Source organism: Nyctibius grandis, chromosome 8 (assembly GCF_013368605.1).
Source record: "Nyctibius grandis isolate bNycGra1 chromosome 8, bNycGra1.pri, whole genome shotgun sequence".
Classification (NCBI taxonomy): domain Eukaryota; kingdom Metazoa; phylum Chordata; class Aves; order Nyctibiiformes; family Nyctibiidae; genus Nyctibius; species Nyctibius grandis.
This window is the reverse complement of record NC_090665.1, coordinates 28,099,433-28,122,509: the sequence shown is the minus strand read 5'-3', so window position 1 is coordinate 28,122,509 and position 23,077 is coordinate 28,099,433.

Sequence of the window (23,077 nt, the reverse complement as noted above, 5' to 3'; positions counted from 1 at the left end):
ATGGGTTTTAGTCTTTTAAATTGTTATTAATGAAATATAGTTGCCATCTATAATATTTCAGTCACTAAGCTCACAGTAGGCTGTTCTTATTTGGATGACTTCAGTGAGGTGTTTCAGAAGGCCGTTGCAGGCATGCCTTGCATTGTGCTTTACTCAGGAAGCTGTTTCATGTGTGATGACTAGTTGACTAGTTTTTCTGCTTGACACTGGATTAAGTGTTATTAAAATAATACTAGTGATGGAATTGTCTCCAAACTGTCTAATTTTGTCCTGTTCTTGAGTTAACTTTTTCTCCCTCTGAACGTGTCAATACAGTTCGAAAAGGTCATGCTTTAGGCGAGTACAGTATCTCACATTCTTTGCATTGAATTATTTTGCTTTACATTTTCCTTTGTCACTTTAATGTCAATTATATTTATGGATGCTTTTCTCTTTTCCACAATATATACTGGTATATTTAAATATTTTGTGGGTGCTATTATTATCCTGCCATGAAATTATCAGTGTTCTGTATGTCTTTGAAAAAGTATTTTCTTCAGCATCTTCCAGTCTTTGGTGTTTTTTTGTATAATTCTAATTTATAAAAGAGTTATAGATTTAGTTACAGTGGCTGTAAGACAATGTAGATTCTGATTGTACTTTGTTCTCAATTTATTTTTTTTCTTGTTAATCATGCTGAGCTTAAACTTCCTATGTCATTGACCGATTTAGGTGAAATAAATAGGTATATTTAAGAATTAGAATATTCTTGAAATACAATTGTGATATATAAAGTATATTAACTTCTTTTAGCAACAAAACCAAAAATCCTAGCTGAAAGTCCAATGAAGAGAAAGAGTTTCTAATTAAGACTTCCTTAGGCAATTGTAAGATAATGGTAAAGTCCTCAGGTTTTGTGGAGATGGTAAGATTTTACTGTACACCACTCTTAGCTTCAGTCGTCCCTCAGTACTTAAAGCAAGTTTCTCTTAAATTGTCCCTTTTGGACAGTGTTTTTTTTTCCAAGGTGAAATAGATTGTTTGATATCACAAGTGACATTTTATGCGTCTGTAATATTGTCAGAAAGAATCATCTTTAATCTATGATGTTGCCATGATAAAATTTCAACAAAACTTGTTTTAATAGTGCAGTTGCCTAATGCTTGTTGGAACAAGTGCAACAATGCACTATGACAGCTTCTGATTAAAAATATTGATACCATTTCTCACTTCCAGTGCTGTGGACAGTCATGGGAATTTACCGAAACCTCTCACATTTCTTATTTCTGATTTTTCTAGAGGGGAACTGTACCATGAAAACATTGGTCAATGTAACTGTATTTACAAAAATGACTGCGAAATTCATTGGACTAGATTTACCAAAGATAAAACTAAATCCTTTTTTATATCACTTTTGCACTTCTACAAAAGGGCTTAGAAAAAAATTCTGGTTGGTTGTATTGACATAAGTATGTACTTACCCTACTATTATTGCCAGCATGTATCATCCACAACCGGTTTTGGTGCTGCAGGAACATTATAGATGTGCAAGAGCAAGAGTAGCATTTTTTTTCTTCAGTAACCAATATGAGTGGTTGTGCTTTATATCAGAAGCAATGTTAACTGGACAGGCATGCAGAAACAAAAATATTCTCTGGGTTTTACTGCCAGAGACTTCTTAAGCTTGCTTCATTTTTTTTTTGGCAGGGGACAGGAGGAAAAAAAAATTTCTGGAAATTGGTACAGCTGTTTTCATCTTCTGCTTGCTTGTTTTTATTCCTGTAATTAAGAGAGTAAGGACAATGCACGTTATTATTCAGGCAGAAAACTTACTATTTTGAGTTTTACTAATATTCATTAAAACCAGCCCTCTGTGTGTATTACACATTATTTGTAGAAATATTTTGAGAAATAAGAGAGAGAAATATGAGAAATCCCCAGGAAATTTATATCCTGAATCTTTATACTGGTTCTGGGGAGAGAGAGAGAGTATGGAAGAGTGATTTCAAGGGAATGTTACAATCTTGGCTGGAAAAATGAATCCTTGCAAAAGTAGGCCATTTGGATTTCAGAATGACTTTGAATGAGAGTAACGTTTCATTTTCTTCCGTTTTTGTCTAACGTTACATTTGGTAAACAGATGGCGGTAAAAATACAATTCTTTACCATTAAACCCTGATAAATTTTCCACTTTAGATGTTTGTGAGAACAGAACAAGCGAGTCCATTACAGTTTGTGTTCAGTGTTAAAATCAGATCTAGAATTCCTAATGAATTCCTTCAGCTCAGATTACGTTCTGCTTTCTACAGTTTACAAAGGGGAACTGTGATTACTTCAAACTAGTTCTTGTGGAAAAGTGTTGCAGTTAGATACCATCCAAGTAGCAGCTACAATGATAGGACTTACACAGCATATACTAACTTTCTGTTGTGCTTTGTTTCACTTAGGAAAGGGTTTTGCTTACATGAAGTCATATAGGAGTCAAAACCCATGGCAGGTATAATTCCAAGTTTTATTTGAAAATATGCTAACATATGAAGTTTAAAGCAGGAAATACAAATAAATTAAGTATAGGGTCACCATCACATTCTGAAATCAGTTTGGATAGTACCTTAGGTAAAAATTCTAAAAATTACAAGCAATTTAATTTCTATAGGTTAAAATTCTGCACAGAAAACACATTTTAACTTAATCTAACTGCAACAGGTGTAGACTTTTCACAATTAAAATCGTGTCCCTTTAATAAGGCAGGCTTTGAATACACGTTACACTACAGATCATAGGATTTTAATATAAAAAATAAAGTGATAAGCAAAATTGCTTTCTCTGTTTATCTGATACTCAATAAAAAGCTAGCAGATTTAGGTTCTCATTGATACGATTGTAAATAAGCAGAAACATATCTCCTTCTGGGCTATCACACTTTAATGCAAAGATCTTTACTTGTAATGAAAGTTACATGTTTTCCTCCTATTCTCAAAAGAAACTATCAGTACAGAATACTTTTTTTTTGGATCATATGGGTGTCATGCAAATCACATGGAAATTAATTTTAGCTCTGAAAGTGTTGTCTCAGTCATTTGTGCTAGGAGTGTTCCAGCCTATATGTTTCTCAACAGTCTCAGTATAGAAAGTACTTGAGCTGTTCTTCATGGACTCCATAATAGAGTAAAACATAATTGCTACTACAAGAAAAATTACCATTATTGGTGGTAGGAATCATTTCAGCTTTATAATGATACAACTATCCTTAACTGTTATTAAAAATTAATGGATACTGATTTGCTTCAGAGTAATATGAGTTTTAGGTGAGATCATGTTCCGGCTCCCGTGCTGCATTTATGTTCTTTTTTGTAAAATTACAATTTTTTTCTTAAAAAAAAATTAAAAAGAAAATTTGCAGCCAACAGTTTCCAAGTTTCATTTCTCACAGATGCACAGAATCAGTATTCTAATAAGTGACATGCCTTATTTAATTTAAGCAAAACAGAAGAGATCGGCATAAGCAGAAAAAGAAATCTTCAAAGGTTCTATTCCTGAAAAAGAACAGTCAAAATATTCAGGGCAGAATGTAATTTTCTTGGACTGTAGCAACTGTGACATGGCAGCAGATTTTATTATTAGCATAGAACAAAAGGAACCAAGTATTGCTTCATTTCTGAATACGTAAAACTACATATAGCCAACTCTTATTAGAGCTTAATCCAGTTCCCACTGAAATCAATGTGAGTCTTTCTCATGACTTTGATAGAAACCAAATAAATATTTTTGCCAAGGCATGTGATGCTAAAAGGCCATAAAGTAAATGGTAGTTAAAAACTCTGATGACTGAAAATACTGTTCTTGAATTCGTTGATTATTCTTTTTTAATCTTGCAGTTATTACCTAAATTATTTTCCCAAGAGGCTGTTTTTACTTTTGTGAATAGGAAATATTTCAAAGAACTAAAGCAAATCATAAGTTAGAGGTTTTCTTATAAACAGGACTATCTACTTCAATCAATAAGCTTCAGTATCTGATTTTAAAAAGTACACCATGCTCTCTGTAAGAGAAATTGCATTTAGGAAATCTTCAACCTCTGAAAAGCTTTTTAAATTATTTTATTGATGGGAATGAGAGGCTACCTAATGTTTCTAGTCATTAGGGCTTTATAGCCTTCTTGATTGAATAACACATAATTGGTAAAATCTAGATCAAAAAGCAGTATGTCGTGTAAACCTTTTATTAAAGCACTCACTAAGTGTGCTTACCCAAAAGAATATTAACGTAGAGAGTTGAGGAGAAATAATTGCTGCTCTACTAAATGACTGCTGGTGGTAATTCTCTAAAAGAACCCTACCATGTAGTTTTGGTCTGTTTGGAAGAAGCAATTAAATCTTTCTCTTAGTAACTACTTTTTTTTCCCCTCAATGATAGATATACTAAATTCTGCAGTTGATCAAACTGTTTCCTTAATTAGATCCTTTTTGTTTTCACATAGAAGAGAATTTTCACATCATGTCTACTTTCCACAGAAAATTTTGACTTTGTCTGTTGACTTTCTATTAAAAATAGAACTAATAATTAAAGTACAAAGCGTGGTGCTTAAAGTAATATTTGGAGTTGCATTGCCTGGCTGAGAGAATTTCTTTTTTTGGATAATTTGCATTGAACTATTTGTTTCATGTTCTGACAAAATGAAAACTTAGTTCCTCTTTGCTCAATATCTACCATATAGTTTATCACAGTAGGATCTGAGGGTTTACACAAACAGATCAGGGGAAAAAATCCTCAAAGTATTTTAAATTATTTAACACCTTTTTTTTTCCTAACCTGAGACCATTATCTTCCATGTTAGGAAAAATAACATATAAATGAAAAAAAAGTACTTAACATTTACCTGAGATACCGCGTTTGCAATGCAATAGGTCCTCTTTTCTATTGATTGCACTTTTTCCTTTTTCTGTCTGCTTCCTCCTGTTCCCTAAAGGGCGATTAATTCTATTCCCCATTTCTACATGTGAATCAGACTGGGCTCTACTTTAATGTAAAGGCTATCCTGCAGAGTGATGTTCAGGTAAGTCTAAATGATAAGTGCATATTTTAACAATTCACAGTGTAGTGTAATTCATTTTTACAAAGCAACATACTAAGTATTGTTGGATAGTTGCTGTCACTGCAATACTGTGAGAGCAAATTGATTTATTGATGTCCCTTTTCTCTGTACATTGCTCTCATTTTTTCTGCCTCCTTCTTTTGCTAGTGTATGGGTAAACAGTCCCAGTTTAAGCTTATGCATTCATTCTGAGGCCAAAAAGACGCTGAGGGAAATTAAGTGACAGCGGAGGGATTGGAATTGAAGGCTCCTGAGCCCTACCCGTGACCTATCATGCTTTCTTTTTATTTTCCTAAAATGTTTCCAATAGCGTAGGGAACAAAATAATTTTAAACATCTAGATCTTGTAATACTTTTAATATCTTTTCTGTGATACCTTTATTTCCTAAGATTGCCTTCTGTATTTCTTTATCTCCTAGCCCAGGGTATGTGTACAGAGTGAGTTTGCCTAGAGATAGAAGGTTCGTGAAAAGTCTTTATGCTTGCTGGATGTAGAAGGGGCAAGAAACGCTATGGCTTGATGAGGAAGACTGCTTTATATATAGGCAAAAATGCAGTGCAAACAGAGCTGTCTGGGGAATCCATATGGGGTCCTCAGATGTGATCCAGTAACTCTGTCGTTCATCTAAATGACTGAAGCAGCACTGTTGCTCTGGCTTTTAATGAGTGATTTAGATATCCTGCCTCTGGGCATTTTATCTCTGCAGAGCAGTTTTTTGGTCTCTGTATGGCAGCAGTGTGTTTCACCCTTAGATAGCTATCTAGATGCTTTCATGTACTTTGAGGTTTAAATTGGTGATGGGCATTGTTGCTTGAGAGATTATGCATTATTATTTCTATTAGGTTCAGCGAAGTACTTGATAAAAGGTTTGCTCAAGAGACTATCTACATGGCTGCAGCTTTCTTTTATGCTGTAGAAACTGTGCCACTGAGAAAAATGAACCTTTCATAAGAAGGTACAAAAGCTGATGATGTCTGTGTTAACCAGCTGTTCTTGGTCAGGTTATATTTATTATTAACAATAAATTGGTTCTTCATAAAGCCTGGATGACGAAGAAATGACTATTGAGGACAAGGAGTGAAAATGTGGTTATACAAATTGAATATAAACAAAGAAATTAATCTGTTTGTTACACTTGGTCATTTTAGAAAAAACTTTTTATTAACATTTTATTGGTCTGCAAAACAAATATTCCTGTGGATGAAAACTTGACCTTCTGTTGGCTTGATTTTCATATAGCAGAGTCAGCATACCCTCTTCCTGATTAAAAACCTGCTGTTTTTCAGAAACAGTGATGACAAGAAAAAAATGCTTTGCTTGTTTGCATTTAGGAGGAATAGGAAAAACTGTAATACTATATGAGAACCCAACTGGAATACCCTCATCTACGAACTCTGAAGTTCAGTCATATGTACTCCCCATATTCATTTAGTATTAGATTTGGGAAGAAATATACTATTCTGCTGAAGCTCTTCTTGTTTCCATGGAGCTTTTCTTGAGTGGAATTTGACACCTAGGTTTGGGGATTGAACTAGCGGAGATTTAAATTAATTTCTATTTATTGTCTTAATACCATTTCTGAAAACAAAGCTTATAGCAGTGCTAGTAAACAATCACCCTCCACCCCCCTCCGCTGTTCTGCATTACACTACCCGCCTTGTTCTGCCACCTTCCGGTACAAACTAACAGCTGCTGCATTGTTCACTTCTTTTTTTTTTTTTTTTTTTTTGTACAAATTGTGTTTTAGAAGTAGATTAAATATTTCTCAAGAAATTTGCAACCCTTTCAGAGGTTTTCATGGGCATGTTTAGTCTTCCAAATCCCCAACACCTTGCCTTCCAGGTTTAAGACAGAATTGGACTTTAATAGTAAAATGCTGCTTGTGCCCACATAAAATACCTCATTGTCTTTTTCAAAATTTCCTTTAATTATTATAGCTTCTTCTTTTTACCAAATTACAAAAAGAATAAGATTTAGAATAATTTCCATAACCATTTTTATTTGCTTTTAATGAGTAAATATTTTCTTGAAGAAAATATGTATTTAGTGAAGTAAATTTTTCAAAATTATTTTTGAAGGAAAAGTTGTAAAGGAATTCTGTGTATTTTAATCAGACGTTTTTGGTATCTGATAGCTTTTGGGGAACTGTTGCAAAAAATGTATCAATTGTGAAAGGGAGTAAAACTTGATGATACTGGGTTTTATTTCTAATATAGAACTCAAAACAACTTCCGGGATGACTAAAAACTTGAACTTTTGTACTGTATCACCAGAGATGAAGCTCCAGTTCAGAGTTGCATTAATGACATTAATCCGTATAGAAAGTGGGCCCAGTTCTCCTGTTAATAATCAGTTGTCTGTCCCAAACACCTGTCTAGGCCACATGAAAAAACAGCTAGAATTTCTGTGCTATTGACGCATTTGTTGTGAAGGTAACAAAAATCCCTTTTGCTCTTATGGAGATCAAAACAGGAATAAGTTGGAGCTATGTGGACCACGGAAGGAGCAGATGGAGGCAGAGCTTTTCCAGTATGATGGCAGATATAATGCTTGTTAAGAGGAATACTGGGACTGATGCTGCTCAGAGCAGTGTAAGATATAGTAGGGAAGCTGATATGTCATGAATTGCGTTACTACTAGGAGATGGTAGCTTCTGAACTGTTCTTTCTTCTGGGTTTTTTTTTTCCTTTGTGTTTTGAAAGAGAAAAGTGTATAGATTTCATGAAAAGTATGCTTAATTTCCTCCTGGTATTTTCAGTTAGGAATCATAGACCTCAAGTTTGTTTCATTCCTTTTGTAATGTTTATTGAGCAGATGGAAGCTCTCTGTAAGACTTTGTGCTATCTTGTGTTTTCTTCTTATTTAGTATTATTTCATTTAGCATTATTGACTTTGTTGCTGTCTTAATGAGGTTTAAAAAAGAAAACCGGAAAATCAGCTGACGAGCAGAAAGGAGGACTTTGCACCTGTATGAATGATATTAAAAGTGATACTGTCGCTGTAAAAAAAAGAAATCACTTTTCTTCAGAAAGCTTTTTCTCTCTATCGGTAAAGTGACACTTAGGAATACTGACACTAAAAATGGTTAGAGGATTAAAAAAATAACTACTCGCCCTCAAACAAAAACAAGCATAGATGTGGTCTGCACAGCTTTTACTGCTCGATGTCTCTCTGCCTATGGACTGCATCTTTAAAAGATAGGATATCTGTTCCCCTAATTGCTGAGGCAGCAATGGTTTTGTATTTAAGTTTGAATAAGAGCCTGCTATTCTATACAGTGGAGACCTTACTTTTCTTTCACCCATTTTTACTGCTATATTCTTGTGGTCCTCCAGCTTTTCACTTACTTTCATTCTGTGATTGTGCAGGGACATAAAAGTTTTGTTTTCTTTTCTCTGTGTGGCTTTATTTTACTTTTTTTTACATTAACATAGTTGCTGGTGTTACAAGTAGGTTGCAAAAAAGATGGCATGTTTGTTTATGACAAGGCCATTGGCCTTGCTTTTATTTGGTGGAACTCATAGTTAAAATCAGATCCTTCACTGATCTGAGCACTTTACTTAAAGCCTTCCTGGTTTCTTCACCACTGTCTTCATCCTCAGAAATGTAAATCAATGCCCTTTGATCTACACATAAAAGCCTGGGAGGCTTATGTTGTGGATATCTTCCTCTGTGCCTTGCTTCATTCAGTTGTATTGCTAAATCTGGTCTAAGAAAATCAAATACTGAATTGACAATTAATAGCTCTGCTCAAGACTACTAGGAAGTAATTTCCAAGTTTGAAACAAACTTTGCGTTGTACTGGTCTATTTTTGTTTCACCGTTTTAGTGCTCCGTTTAGCATATGCAAGTAGCTTTTTGAAGCAGCAAAACGTATCTGAACTAGGAAGTTTAAATGCTTTTTCCTTAATAAAAATTTGAATTTTCTGAGGAATAAAAATTTCAAAAGAATCTGGAATAATATGTCTCAAAATATTGAAGAATACTAAGGAACAGAAGTGTTTTGTCAACTGTACCAATTTTGACCATATGCAGAAAGCTGTAACTACAACAAAATACAGTTGCCTCTCCTGTTCTTGCAAAAATTGATTTTTAAGCATTTCAGTGTCTTGTTAGTTCACTTCTACAGACTAGTACTGAGTGGTGTGTCATCTCCTTTCGTTGCTATTGAATTGTGAGCATTAGTGTGTTTTTTTTCTTTTGCTCAAAGTCTGAACAGTGGAAAATAAATGTGCGAAAAGTTACTTTTTGCTATGATTTGTGAGACTTATGGTATAAAAAAATGGATATTTGAGGAGAGGGGCCAAGTACTTCTCAGGAGTTTTATACTGAAACTTTTCTGATGAAAATTAGAAAAGTCTTTTGCCAAATTAGCACGAGCTAAGATTTTTAAAAGTGGCATTGAGACAATATCTGTGAAATCATCAGTGTCTCTTCTGTGGGGAAAAAAAATCAAGTCCAATCCTGCCTAGTTACTTCATCTGAGAAGTACTAAGATGGAAGTGAAAGGGGATGGTTGGAACCCTTGAGCTGCATGGGGTTATAGCTAAAAAATCTGAGTAGTTCTTATCCTTCCATTGCCCTTGTTGTTGGTTCTCCACATTCACTTTCTGTTTGTTAACACCTCCACTGTGTTAAATGTAAGTGCCTCCATATTCCAGATTGAATGCAACGTTGATTTTAATAGCTGAGAAGTAAACAGTAAATTTTTAGGGGATAATGGCAAAAAGGGTTCCTAACTGAATCAGCTAAGCTATCACTGAATGTGAAATCTGTTTTACACAAATAATTTAGAGTGCTAGGTTTTTGTTTCTGAGTTCTTCCAATGGACCAATACTTTAAAAATAGTTTTAATCTTTTTAAATCTAAAATTATGATAGTCAGAAAATTAGAAAATTGAGATCTTACTTAAAGTACCAGTTCTGTATGCTTCATCAATCATGAGGTTTCAAGTGGTTGATGGGTTTGTTCTTTTTTTTCCACTGGATGTTTAAGTCTTTAGACTTCACATTCTAGAGCTCTTTCTACAAAACAAGGGCTTGAAAATTAATTTTCATTCAGAATGATTAAGATTTTAATCTGATTCTAGAAGTTAGAGATTAAAGCATTTAAACAAATATCTGCATTTTTGCTATGTTGTTGCTGACACTACAGTTTTCTTTTCTATTGACTACAGCATAGTGAATAATTTTAGTCATGCCTTGAAAATGAAATGTGATTTTTGTGACTGTGGGCTCAAAAGGGAGCACCTGTGGGAAGGTCTTTGTGTTGTGGCCAGCCTGGAAAACATGGGAGCCAAACTACCATTCTCCAGGTTTCATGTTTCCTCTAGCTGTTACCCAAGCTGCATACTCTTTCTCAAAACAGAGATGTCAAATTGCTTTTATGCACCAATAACCTAAACTTCTACCTTGTTTTCCAAGATGCCAGGAATGCTCAATGTCTATTAATCATCTCTTACAAACCTGTGCTTTATTGTAATTGATTTATAAGGCAATGATGTGGGTTGAATACAAAATTTTGCAGCATATTGCAAAATTAAAATGTATAGGAAGTAGAAAATTGTTATTTTGGTTGAGTTTAAAGTAATCTCTGCCAGTTGGACTAAACTAAAGAGACTTCTTGAAAGAGCAAAGCTTTTTCCTGTGTAACTTATGTTATAATGACTTAGTTGTTAAATAACTCATGTCTTCAGTATTTGAGCAATGAGCTTTACTGTGTCTGGGAACTCAGCTCCTTTGACAGAAGGACATCTTATTTCTGGTTGGTTGCCATATAGAGACAGCTCATCCATCACAAAAGGTTTGTTTATGACACTTTCCTGATACTTTCAGCTGTGAAAGCTTTTATATGACCTACTGTAGTAACAATTTATCCTGAGGAATGTGGATATATGGAAAAAAATTTATTCTCACAAATACTTCACACAAAAAGAAACTTGGTATGACTACTGAAGCCTATTGATTGCTTGGGATTTATCTCAGTATAACTGGGAACTGATTTTGACCTACTGCTTTATGTTTTTAGGCTTATATTTATAAAAAAAAAAAACCCCAACATTTTTTAGATGTTATATAGCTTTCTGTTTGTTAGTTGAGGTAGAATTTAAGTGTAACTACAGTTATCATATATGGGGCAAAACTTGTCACTGAGAAAAGTCAATGAAATTACACTAGGTAAAGTAAGATTAAAATTTAATGAACAACTGTTGCACACACGTTTTCCTGTGCAAGTCCTACAAGAGTTAATATCTGATCATCTGCAAAATAGCAGTGAATGTAGCCTGGCAGAAATGTGGTTTTAAAGTAATGATCTACTTGCAGGGGAAAAAAGCTATTTCTGTTAATTTCAGCTTTGCAATTGAAATTTACTGAAAAGCATGGCAATCTAATATACATATAGAAATATTTTAGATTTTGTACCCTTAACAATGATGTATAAATGAGTTTCCATTTAAAAGTAAAAATAATAAAATATTTCTGAGATAACCTGACTTTGGATGCTCAAGGACTGCAGGAGCTGAAAACGTTCCACATCATTTTGTCTGAAATTGTCAGTCAGGTTTTGGATTTTCATTCCAACTCAGAACAACTAGAGTTCTGAAAGTTCCTAATAAGTATTTTTCTGTTTTTTATTTTATTAACTTCTAAATCTATGTAAAATAAACACAAACTGAATTTTAGGTATTTTCTATCTTTTGTCTTGCCCACAGGTGATTGAGAACTAAAGCACCTCTATTGTGAAAATCTTGACCTAAAACTAAACAGGTGTTCTTTGGCCTTGAAGGAAAGAAGGTGTGTTTTCCTGTCAAGAAATGTGTAATGAGCCATCACCATTTTTAGGAAACCTTTTAATTTTCTAGGATTTTTTTTAAAGTTTTTTTTTGTAGGAAAACTGCTTTGAGTAACACAAGGAGGAAAAAACCAGAAATAAATAATCTCTATTTTCATATTGCATGTGTATTTCATGGTGTTTTCTTACAATAAAAAACCTACCTTGATTTTTCCCCTTTTAAAAGGAATGGTGACATTCTCTGATTTTTATCTCAGCAGCAATGTGAACACTGAGCATTTCTAGCAATTGTGTTCTTTATGTGACAGGTCTATGGACTGAACTAGCCAATTAAGCAGGGAGGTGTTTTTAGTTGATTTTTTTTCTTTGCATGAATGCAATTTAAAAAATACAATGGTTTTCCAAATGTCAGTTCCTGATTAGTGCCCTGTTGTATTAACATCACTGTGGCATGTACTTGCTCTTTCTATTGAATACAAATATATTAAGACTCAATAAAATGGCAACTGTTTTATAGCAACTCAGTAAATGTATGCATTGTGAAAAATGCAGTTTGTTGCATGGTAGAAGTGAAACTGTAGACACAGGTAGTATGAAATATATAATTAAATAGATTGTGCCATATTAAATTCAAACATTAAATACAGTAAGAATGATAACAGGAAGAAAAATAGTATGTGTAATAGTTCTTATCGCAGAACTAAGATACTAAAGCTAAACTTGAGGACCTGTGTGTATGATTGCTTTTCAGCATAGCAGATCAGTATGAGGATCCTTAGCTGGCACACTTTCATGCAGCTCAGATGTCAGTGATTGTCACAGCTTTCATATCACTTTGCAGAAGCTACAGTAACTTTTATATTTTATTTCTTAAATGGTTTATCAGTGTTCATAATCCAATTAACTGAAACTACACTAGTATTTCATTCAATAACATCTTTCTGGTAATTAAATTTTTAATTTTATATCAGAATGACTGAAAGGAATTTTAGTAATTTTCAGTTTATTTCTGCTTTCCTGGAGTCTAACAACAAAGATGAAAGCTTTACCCTTTTCATCTAAAAACCACTAGTTTACAATTAAAGGCCTTTTACAGTTCAACACAGTTTAATTGACTTGCTGTATTAATATCAAAGCTGAAAACCAAAGTATTTAAAAAAATCTGAAACTTAATTATTTATCTATTAAGGATTAAATAAGGAAACCAAGGAATATAGAGAATAAATTTTTTTTACTATTTTCATAACAACATTATCCATTTTAAGAAAGAGAAAAAGCTGATTAAAACCTATATTGTAAATCCTGAAATGTCAACAAAATTAACCTCTTTGGTCATCTTATTAAGACTAAAAATGAAAAACCTACTCCTTAAATCTGAAGACTGATGTGGTCTCTACCTAGAGAGCTTCAAAAGGAGGCAGCTCTTATATATCTGAGCCTTGCTTGTAGTTTAGTTTTTCATTTGTTTATGATTCTTCTAAATAACAAAGATTTGCTGGGGGAAAAAAAGTCTCCTAAGGGATTTGGAACTATTCTCCTAGGATATATCAACATGCGTCTTTGTTGTAATTTTTCAAAATGTATTGTTGTATACAAATTGTAGAATAATAATCCTTTCCTTTTCTGCAGTGTCTTTTAGAGATTTCAGAGCGTGTTGCGATTAAGCCACAGCACATTCCTTTAAAGCAGTTGGTGTTATGTGTATTTTAGAGATAAGTTTCATAAGAAGGGAGCGGGAGGATGAGAAATAAAGACACAGGTTTCTTCTGCACTTCCGCTCTTTTGGGCACAGGAGAGGTTTGGGGAAACCAGGAAGAGGTCACGGAGTGTATGCTGGTTCCTGGGGGAGGTTTGAAACAATATCATGAAGCTTGGCAGTTTCTGAGGCTTCTGTATAAACTGTATGGTAATGAACAGTTCAGAACAGTTAGTGGCCAGTTAAGCAATAGGAAGTGTCTGGTTGCTTGTCCACTTTCCTCCTGTAGTTAAAGGAGAGAAATACAGCCCTGTTATTTGGTGAGGCTTCTGCTGAAAATCACAGAATCTCTGATGTTGAATGTTGAAGTGGCCCTTTGAGGAATTCAGCTATAGCAGTGTAACTGACGTGACTTTATAATACAAAGTACACAGGATTAGAGATGAGCCATGCTCACATCAGGACTATTTTGTGAAACTGGTGACTCTCTGGTGTATAAAGAGAAACAAGATTTTAATTACTATTTTTATTAATTTTTTGGAAAGTGCCTTGTATCAAAGGTACCCTAAGCTAACTGCCTCCTATAAGACTTCCATTATGGCTTGGTATAAAAAATAAAGAAGGTAGAGAATTGTAAGAACTTCCAGACCAAGCCAGAGTTTGGCAAAGGTAAATCCAAAAGTCATGATGTAACAGAATACAAACAAGTTGTTCTTCTTGGCTTTCAGAGTACCAGCTCCCAGATCTGAGCCTGGACAATTTCTTGTCATTGTATTAGTTTTAGATTTTGTAGGCAGATCACTTGGATGTAATTGTCTTTTAGTATGTCCCAGAATATAGTCTAAGTCCTTATTTTGAATTTAAAATACTGGCTTCTTAAACTTCTTCTGTAGCTTCAATACACCTAATACTGGAATCTCATTATAATCTTTCTGGTTTGCTAAGGAACACTTAAAGAGTTTCATTTGCAGAATTTGCAACAGTATGTGCAGCTCTGTGGACCGTAGAGCCAATGGTACAGGCATAACCTTGTATGCCTTGTTCATGTGAGTACTCCCCCCAAAAATATCACTGTAATTATTTGCATGAGAAGGAATGAAGTGTAAGTACAGGGTTACAAAGCAGAGACTTCAGGCCAGATAATCTTTAAGTTTCCACAGATGTGGACTGACAGCTAATGGGAATTTCAGAAGAACTTTGGCAACTAAAATCACCCTTGAAATTCTAAGCACCCAAATGCCTTTGTAAATTGTCCTTTTTTGGTCCATACGTGATGTGCTATACTGGATGCTGCATGTATTCTACCTTGCTTATTTAAAAGAGGAACAACATATGTATTCAAAGCTATATTCATTGGTTCAATTTTTGTCTTTAAATTCTTCCAGAATTGTCCAAAAAATTGGGTAATGTTTTTACCACAACAGTAGCAATAGCCTTTTACTCAGTCTCTAAATTAAGGAGGGTCACATTAAATTTCACATGTGCTGTACATTATTAATTAAAAATAAAGGTCCATTTGTTAGAATGAAAGGTCATTAATGTGATCATTCTGGGTCCTGATTAAACAAATGCAAATAGCTGGATCAGTAACTACAGATGCCAAAAGAATTAATACTGAAGGAAATAGTCACCAAATTGCTTGATACTCCACTGTGCAATTACATGACATGAAAGAGGTCACTGAGCTCTTTCAAAAGAGGCAAGGTATCCATCACAGAAAAAGCATGAAAAAATCGCAAGGGCTAGAAGGCTCAAAATTTTTCCACTGAATTCTGTGTGAACCATAAAATAAACTTAGACGTTTTCTTTATGTTTAAAGAACATAACAGATGAGGAGTGCATAAAGGTCAGTAATTCAGTGTGCATCAGGAAAAAGAATATCTCACCAAGGCAGAGTCAGAGGTCACTGCTAGGAGCAGTTGTATCTTTTTCATGTATGAAATGCATGAACAATTAATTTTCCTAGGTATGCAAGGTTTACAGGATATTGTGCTGAACTTACATGGGTAATGACAATATAGTTTAACATCTTGATGCCAGGATATATGAGATTTTCATGCAAATTCATATTAAACATATATGAGGCATAGATACAGGACAGGAGCTGATATTTCCTTCAGGTATTTGTAACAGGAGTTGCTATGGTATCATTCTGCTACTGTTATATAGAAGTTGGTATCTTAAGCCATTTTCAGTGTTAAGGGTGCTGAATGTCTTTAGATTGGTGGCAGTGAATACCTGGAGTAATGCTACAGACGTTAGTGGCTCTTCACTGATGGAAGAGGAGAGTCTGGATATGATTTTGAACAGTTTTGCTTTATAGTGAAATTTGCAATCTGTCTTCTGAATTGTTATCACTCAATTAGAGTAACAGTGCTACTTTGTCTCATGTTATTCATCACCACACAGTGTGGGAAAATGAACTATATATACGGATAAGAGAGAGACATGGAAGGGAACCTGTGCAGTTCTTAAAATTCTCAAATATTCTACACTGAAATGTCTCATTGCTTCTCTGTTTAATAACAGTCACTTTTGCCCTTGCTGCTCACTTCATGTGGGTTCCTATACTGCTGTTCATGAAAGAAGATGATAACAAATATAGAACTGTGAGATAGAAGTGCAAAAATCCTCAAATATTTTTGTTCTCCTTTTCAGTCTAAAATAACAAGCTATAGAAGAGGAGGGAATTTAACTTGGCTGCTTTTCCTATTCTCCCTTTAATGTCATTAACCCATGTATATCACATTAATTTAATGTAAGAGTTTTATCACTTAACTTCCCCTTCCTACCAGCTGGGCATCGAGACAGAACTAAGTGCCTAGGAGAGCCTCTGAGGTTGTGAGTAGTGTAAGGTGGTACGGTACCAACCTGGGGTGCCTGTCACAGGAAGAATGTATTATTGCCTGGAGGTACTTCTCCCCACTGGTTGTAGTGGGAACCTGCATAGCTGGGCTGGACTAGCTCCTGATTGCTTGGTGGCTAATTTTAGATGAGATTAATTTTACCTGTGGAGCTAAAGTGAAGTCTTTAGTCAACCTGTTGTTTATAACTGCTCTTTATACCTGAAAACGCTATCCAGCAAGCTACTGAAGTAGACACTTTACTTTAGGCATATACATATGCCTTACTTATTTTACTGATGGACTTGGAAATTCCAGAAATTTCTCATGGATTTCTTTATTGGGACCAATTATATTCCTGACATGGTAATCGGTATTTCCATTGTAGTCATAGGACCATGTTGTCTTGAATATCAATGCATAGCTATTCGTCCCACCCAATAATTTTCATGCTTTTAGTATGAAAATGTAATGTAGTAGAAGACTGCAAGTGTTACAAGTGTCTCTACCTTATTTTGGGGGAACAAAGAAAAAAAAAAGCTACTGTGGTTTACAAGATTGGAAGTCCCCCTGGAATGTGCAGCACAGCTGATTCCTTCTTTGTAGTGCAAAATATTTCATTATAAAGTTGAAGTATATTGAAATGGAAACTTCTGCATAAAAGGATCAATTTAAATGAAACTGATGTAATAATCTGCTTGCCAACCCTTTTGGTCTCAGTTTATGTTTTTCCATATAAATTTGTAATCTGTTTTCTTATTTTCCCCACCACCAGATAATATTTTGTGCCAATGCATGTTAGGGCTTTTCTCTTTTAAGCCATGGCATTTGAAAAAAAAAAAACAAACCAACCCTAAAACATGTCCTGTTTCAGAACTATGTGGTTTTTGTGGTGGTTTTTTTTTGGTTTGTTTGTTTTTTTTTTTTTCCAGGGAAGACTGAGTTATTTTGAAATTTTTCTTTTCTCTCTTAAAGGGATAAAAAAAAGTATCAGTAAAATCAACCTTAAATGTTTTTGTCAATGTTAAAATCCTGAGTATTTCCCAGAATATAAAAGAAAAAAAAAAAAGGAGTTTGTAGAGTTTGTGAAATCTTTTCGTGGCTGTAGGGATGTTGAACTAACAGATAACGGGAAAAGATTTTAACTTTTATGATCCCAGCTTTAAAGCAAGACATGCTCGTTAGTGGTGATAGTTAGGTAATACGAATTTTGCAGCTTTCCTAAGGGAAGGGAAGAATTGCTTTCAAAAAATTGAAAAAGCAAACTTTATCATTTGGGAATTGTTTCAGAGAGGTAAAGGGGAGAGGTTGATGGTTAGATATGTTTGGATGCTTGAGAAATAACCTTTACTCATCTTGGATTACTGTATTATGTGTAAGGTGGTAAGTTTTGTGCTTTAGTAGGTGGGAGATTAATTTTAAACTCTTATTTTTTTGTTAATTTATTATTTTTCCTGTTTCCTAGTTTTTTGAAGTTTGAATTTTATTAAAAGCAAGAGAAAAAATAAACTGCTATATATTTTTTTCCTGAAGAATTAAAGATAGTTTTTGAACTTTTTTGACTCGCAGAGAACTGCAGTAGCTACACAACAATGGATGGTTGCATAATAGCTAGCATACAATTTTCTGATGAAAATATTTTATGTGGGAGTTTTTCAAACTGCAGGATGAGAGCTAATATATATTCTATATGTATACCTGCACACAAACACACATGTATGTATGTATTTATATAAATTCAGTTAAAAAGGATAATTTAAAACTATTTGGAAATACTTTAATGAGACTGAATTTTGTATGCTTTGTATGAGTGTAGCCATCCTGTCTGAAGCAGCAAAATCTAAAAATCTAATAGACTTTTAGGAGGAACCCTTCTTTTCTTGCTTTCCCCCTGCCACTTGCTTTCCTAGCAATGTACCAGTATTCTCTCCACGACAAGCAGGTGTAGCTCACTCAGCATCTTCCCAACAATGACAGCATCCCTGACTGCTTTATGACCTCGGAAACTGACACTTCCTAAAACCAGTTTTATCTTCTCTTGAATGAAGTTCCCACATCTTTGTTCAGATACAGTCTTCTGACATGTAATGACCTTTTCATTTTCCCATGAGTGAAGTCGGACTATTAAGATGATTCTTTCTATTGTTAGAGAGATTTTATTATTATTTATGCTTTTTGCTGAAACAGCTTTGTGTTCTGTTTGGAGAAATTACTGTCCATCAGACACAAAGGTATAACAGGTATTTGATATTTATACTTTTGTATAAATTTTGTATAAATTTTGTATAAGTTTTGTATAAATTCCAGGAAACAATGAGACTAAGCTACGTAAGTTCAAAAAGGAGCTGTAGTCCTGCTTCTGACACAGAAATCTAGTGCTGTCAGTGAAATTCTGACAGTGGGTGTGTGAGTGGGAATTTAGTAGAGCTGAAATGTTCAATGCCCAAGGGCTTCTGAAATACAGATTATGCAAGCAAGATTTTGAAAATGTACGTGACATTGCTTCTTCCTGTCACACCATCCACATACATCTCTTTTCTCTCTTCCACTTCTACAAATCAGTTTGATGAGACTGCCTCTAGTTTGAGCCTAGCATGGTTTCAAGAATGGAACTTCATCTGTGATAGGGGAAAAATCTCTCTCCATAGAAAAGGCCCTGATGAGAAATCTAATGATAGCGTATTCCCTGAGGAAAGCTGCCGCTTTAGACTGTGTCCCCACAGGAGAGAAAGTGAACAACTGCAACATTCCTTGTATAAAATGTGTGTGTGCATGTGTGTGGTGACATGACACGATGCTTTGTGACAGCTCATTTTATTCTGGGTCCTTCACATGACAGATAAAATGATTTCTGTAATTATTCTTAGTTATAAGACCCAAAGTCAGTTATGTTAGTGCATGTACTTGGACTCTTTGGCATAAAATGCATCTAGATATCTCATTTAAACACCCCTCTGGAAAAAACCTCTGGAAATCAGAAGTGATTGAGTGGATGAGCTGCAACTGTATTGCTTCTTGGCCCAGGAAAAAGGCAACTATGACTGGCTGATTTTCATTTCAAATGTTTCATTTGAGGTGAAATTTCATCCTAAGGCTTACTCACCCAGACTTACTTTTCTTGTAGCTAAATTAGCTCTTGTTTTACTTCTAAGTTAAATTAAGATCATTGCCATTTTATTATAAGGAGTAGGGGAAAATCTAAATATATACTTGCTTTGGAACAGAAATGTACATGAACCATACCAGTGATAAAATACTACTTGTCATTACAAGTCTTTATCACTGCCTGTGATTAGAAATATATGAATTATATAATTAGACATACTGCTAAGGAAGTTATTGTATATATAACTATGCCTTATTTTAAAATAATTAGGTTTATAATTTGATAGGAATATAGAGTATTTTTAAAAATGCCTAATATAATTAGTAAATTAAGTAAGAAAAAATATATGTAGCCTCCTAAAGCTTGAAGGGGCTTTGTTGTGTCTGTATTTGTTGTGTAGCGATAATGAAGTATTTATTATCCGTTTAGAGAACATTCTGCTCAACTATGGTGATTTTTTTTTTTCCTCTTTCTGAGCATTCAGTGTGACTTTTGGCATCCATTTTTAGGTTTCCAGCTGGGCTGGTTTGCTTTCATTCCAGTGGTGAAATCAGCTGGTGTGTTTCCAGGATTACTGAATGGTTGAAGCTACCTCAATGATATATAAGGTCTACAGAAAAACAGTTTTGCAACTTATATGCTTAAGAGAGAGGGAATAGGTCCAAAAAAATTCACTAAGTCATCTATCAAAGGTGCCAGCACAGCCAGTGGCTTTATTTCTCAGGAAAGCAGAGAGACATGGAAGTGCGTGAGGGGAAATCTTTATATTTTTTTGTTTGCTTTCTGGGAAAATTATTCTATGAGCTACTTTTGAGAAGAATGTAATTAGCCTGAGGGACAGCAGGAATAGTATGAAAAGCACTGGGAAAAATGCATTCCTGATTTAATTTAGTATAAAATGATGCAGTTCTATCAGAACCAGAACTCTATCACAAGCTCCACAAGTATCACTAGAGATGGATGTGACTTGATGTGTTTGAAAATGTTACAGGTAACTCTTGAAAGATTTACTGAAGGAAAAACTGGAAATGAGGAGGGAGGGAGATTTTTACTTCTCAATGAGCTGTTCGTGTAATAACAAAGAAGTTATCATTTTTGCTCTGGCCTGTCTTTGCTCAGGCATACCTTGTACTAGCTTGCCAGAATGATGGATGGCATTAGACATAATCCATGTGCTTGAGACTAAAAGAGTACAGAGGCTTGGAGTTAGCACATGTGTTGCAGAAATCTGGACCCTTCAGAAGAACTAGATATATTTCATTGTCACTGTTATCAGGAGGAACTCTTGAGAACCTTAAAAAATGCCAAGCCTTGGTAGTTATATTTGTCTGGTATACACTATGTCATTACTCCTGACTCCTGTGTTGTCTGTCCATCTGAACACTCGTGAATACACAGAGCTTTTGAAAAATTCAAACAAGCTTAAAGCTTACAAGCAAAGGTAAGGCATAGGTAAGATCAAATCCAGATAAGACTGAACACTCGGGGAGAGCTATGAAGGTGTCAGTCAATAGTATACTTAGAAATTTCTCTTGCCTATAGCTTATTTTGGGAAGAGTAGGGTAGGCTTTCTTATAGAAAGATCTAGTTTGTTTAAAGTATGTCATTATTAAGGTAAGTGCTGTAACATGAGTTACATATTTTTAATGCAAATTTATATTTTGAAACGTGGTTGATGCTGCATTTGACCATTTGCTGCTTTGTTTTAAGGTGGTCACATTCAAATAGTCCACACGGATACACTGGGCTTTGCAAAACTCAGGTAAAATGGAGCTTAAATTCGTAGTATCCTGTTTTGGTTTGGAAATCAGCAGCTTGATAGATGAAATATTGCAAAAGCATATATTTACAAAAATTCCCTCCTTTCCAATATTTGGTTAATATTGGCGTGTTTTGCTATTTAAAATCTTCAAATAAGGTGAGTACTTTTAAGATGTGCCAGTTTTCGAGCTGAACATTAGCAGCCCTGGGGCTGTGACCACAGCAGGGATATGGTAGCAAAGAAAATATTGTGTTCCTTCCCCTATATAATGCTGTAGAGGCTCTCCAGTTCCAAAAGATCTCCATTTACTATGGCTGTTGGACAGGTATTGATTCTTTATTAATGAATATGACAGATATGACAGCTAGGATCAATTATGATAACATATTTGAGATGTGAAAACACTCTTCATAACTGGACTGAGAATATTAATTCATTACACATATAGAACCAGACAGCCATGGATTTAACAGTATGGTTGATCTGTTTCTTATTGTGTGGGCCAAATCAGAAATGATGACTGAGGGAAAGTGTGCTGGGTCTTAATTCTGCATAAGGTACATTTTAACTGCACAGGGATGTAAACAACACTTATTTCTTAGCATTATTTCTTTAGTATTGTTCTGTGTGGTTTCTCTGGCATTAAGTATTCATCAGTAGTTTGCTATCAGTAGTGACTATAAAGTATCAAGAATTTGACTTTTATAAATATTGTAATTCCCTTGTGTCTTTTATTCTATTTTCACTTACAGCTTCAAACAGAATTTCACACGAAGAATAATACACTTAGTGTCAGAGAAGAAAATTCTGTAGAATCCAAAAAGAATTTTCTTTGGAATGGGAGAAGAGGCCAACTGAGTGAAACCATGACTAAGTGTTGTACGTGAGAACCCTGTCTGAGACATCAACAATGGTCTGAGAAAACAAAGGAAGACAGACAATTTGAAGCTGGTAATAAGAAACAGTAAGCTATCCTTATTGTTATCCACTTGCTATATTCTCCATCTAATTAAAGGTTTTAAAACTGGATGAATAAGGACGTTTAGTCTTGTTTACTATAGACAAAGTTTCATCTGAGGCAACAGACTCTCAGAAAGCTTAGCTTTTTAAAAATTCTTCGGCTCAGTTGCTCTATTTACAGCAACCTAAAGTTTTTCAGAGGGAATTGCCGCTGTCTAAACTTCTTCCCGAGTCACTTTAGGCTTTAAAACATCTTGAGCCTGATCAGTCAGTGTAAGTTGATGAATTATCAATGGAGACAAGCAGATACAGTGCAGAAGAGAACTAGGCCCTGAAGTTATTTAATCTGTGTAAGTGTATTTACAAGTCTGTCCTGTATGGTAAATGCTGACTTCATAACTTTTAAAAGACAAAAATTTGCATCATCAGTAGAAGACCGCAGGAGGTCATAAAGATATTGATGCTTTTATTCTGTCCAGCTAATTTAGACTAAAATTTTACATATGTAAATAAATAATTGTGGGAGGTAATGCACTGACTGCTTTCTTTCCCATCTATGTGATCAAAGCCTTGAAAATCTACTAGTGCACATCTCATGATACCTTTAACCTGCACCATTATGTTGCCTAATCTAAGATCTGATGCCAAATGCAATTATCTATCTTAAACTTGAAACTGGGAGTTGATCAACTGTTATCAATTTTTCCACATCAAATTCTCTGGATATGGTTCCCAATTCCTTCTATCCATGATTCGGATATAGGCTCATCTCCTGCAAGTTAAAGAAGTTTTTTTTAAAAAAAAAAAAACCAAAAAAAAAAAAAAAAAAAAAACCAACCAAAA